Genomic DNA, 2483 nt, shown 5'->3' on the forward strand with positions numbered 1-2483 from the left:
GCAGATCGTGTCACCTTCATTTGGCAAACACCTGTACATTTTCCTGAAGCAGTACAGTGGAGAAGATGAAGGCATGGTTTGAACTGCCTACCGAGACAGCATTTAGACATCATCACACTCCCCAATATGATTCATATTCCAAACAGTCAGCAGCAAAATTATGCAGTCTTGTAAGATTTCTCCTTTTGACCAAATTGAACATGTATCCTTGTGAACATGGCAGTGAACATGTATCCTTCACAAGAAATGCAATCCCAGAATGCATTACAATGAAATTCTGATTTTAAATATAACTATAGATCTGTCTGATTATAAAACAAAACTCAATTCTTGTTCCATAAATTTTTGTGCTTTATTAGATGGACCCAGTAACTTCACACTCTTTTGGAAATAACTGTAAGCATTGGTCGAGTCATTTATGCAGATCTCTTGCGGAGCACTTCTTGATGTTTAGGATGCTGCATTAGAAGCTTCAAATCACAAATATCAGCCATTTGCCAACAGTAGACAGCAAAGCATTGGAACAGTGATTCTGTGCATCTGTGTATATGTACATAAATCTGGGATTAAAAATGAAAGCATTTATTAAGAAAGTTAAAAAATAAACACAAATTTATAATAAAAAAACAATGTTAATAACACAAACTCTGCCATTGTGAGATACAGTTAACTTAGACATCACTTTAAGGTTAAAACGATTGCATATACCTTATACATTTAGTAATAGTTATCATTAACTATTATAATGTTGAAACTATAAATGTCAACATTATAAAGACACAATTTCTCATTCATTAATTTGTTATCATTCAAGTTTTCTTAGTGTCTTCTTCATGCTTATCACGCTTCTGTAATATTCTTGGGAAAAGCTTTGAGATCTTGGGCTTTCCATGTGCTTTTTTGATTTCTGAATGTTCCACGGATTCAGGGATGGACCGCAAAGACCCGAATCCTGAGCTGTGAGATGAGACCTTTGAGCGTGATGAGCTAAAAACTGAACTGCTGTCTGCTCCTGATCGTGATCTGAATGAACTGTAAGCAGAACTTCCCACAGACCAACTGTCCGACCACTCATCTCCACTCACTGGGGAAAATAAAATGAAATCAGAAAAAGATTTACAATTTTTATAGAGCAAAATTCTGACATTTAGCACTTTTAATATATTCCTAAAAAAATAGCCTATTGGTAATCCAGGTGCTCTTTAAAACCTTAAACAAGTACATTATTAATCAGATGGGATTTTAAACGTTTTTTCCCTGTTTTAGAAATATAGTTATTACAAACCTTATCACTATTTGTTGCAAGCATTTAAAGTTGACCATATAGATTTAAAGAGCCTGAAACTTTTTTTAAAAAGTTTGAAAAACAAATTATCAGTAAAAACAAGTGCTTGACTTTCAAAAATAATGATCTTCAACCTAAGGAGGTCAAACTAAATATTATATGTGCTATTTTTAATTTTATTGCATATTACAATTTTACACAATTTAGACTACTACATTTTTTTTTTTAACAGGGACAATTGGCAGTTATGGACAGCCCCAGAATTAGCTACAAAGCTAAATTTCATCTGTAGTCCCTGGGCAGGAGAGAAAACCACACATTCATCCACAATAAAAATAAGAATAAAATTCCTCACCTAGCAAATGAGAACACATTCCAAAAAAACAAAAAACAAGCATTTTCAAGCGTAACTTAAATTGTGCAAAAGTAGAACACTGACTGATATTAATTGGTATATTGTTCCAGTTATTAACAGCTCTTACAGAAAAAGCTGAACAACCAAAATTAGTAGCTCTAAAATGCGCTTCACAATCACCTCCTGAAGAAGCTCTTGTTTGTCTTGTGTTCTCAGCACGCAAAAAGACTAATTCTTTCAGCGGTGGAGGTGCAAGAGTATTAAACATTTTGTACATTAAACAACAACTGTAAAATAAATAAAAAATTATCAAAAGTAAAAATATATATATTTTTAAATTATGAGACAATGATGATATCTTTTTAGTTTCTTGTCAAGTATTTTTAAGGCATGTTTATATAAACTATATAAAGGTCTGAGAGTAGATTTTCCTGCTTGTGACCAGGTTGTAAAACAATAAGAAAATTGGAAAAAAACATTGACTGCAAAAACACTCTGCAAAAACAGCTTCTGTTGAAAGTTGACTGTCTAAATAAGTTGGAGTGTCACAGCACAAACCTTTTTTTTTTTTTTTTGACATGCTTTTCAAATGTCCGGTGAGAATCTAAAATAATTCCAAGGTAGTTCAAATCTAATCTAATTTTTCACCATTAAGTAATTTGTCACCATTTCACAACAAAACAGATGGGTTTCATGGAAAACATGAGAAAAAAGGTCACAGTGACCAAACAAACAAACAAACAAAAGCACTCACTGTTGGGTGGTGGAAGTTCAATGCTGTTATATCGTTTTATGGCCCCTGACTCATAACTTGTGTGAGATGAATCTCTGGAACGTGATGAT

Source organism: Sinocyclocheilus grahami, unplaced genomic scaffold (assembly GCF_001515645.1).
Source record: "Sinocyclocheilus grahami isolate Dianchi unplaced genomic scaffold, SAMN03320097.WGS_v1.1 scaffold3647.1, whole genome shotgun sequence".
NCBI classification, from domain to species: domain Eukaryota; kingdom Metazoa; phylum Chordata; class Actinopteri; order Cypriniformes; family Cyprinidae; genus Sinocyclocheilus; species Sinocyclocheilus grahami.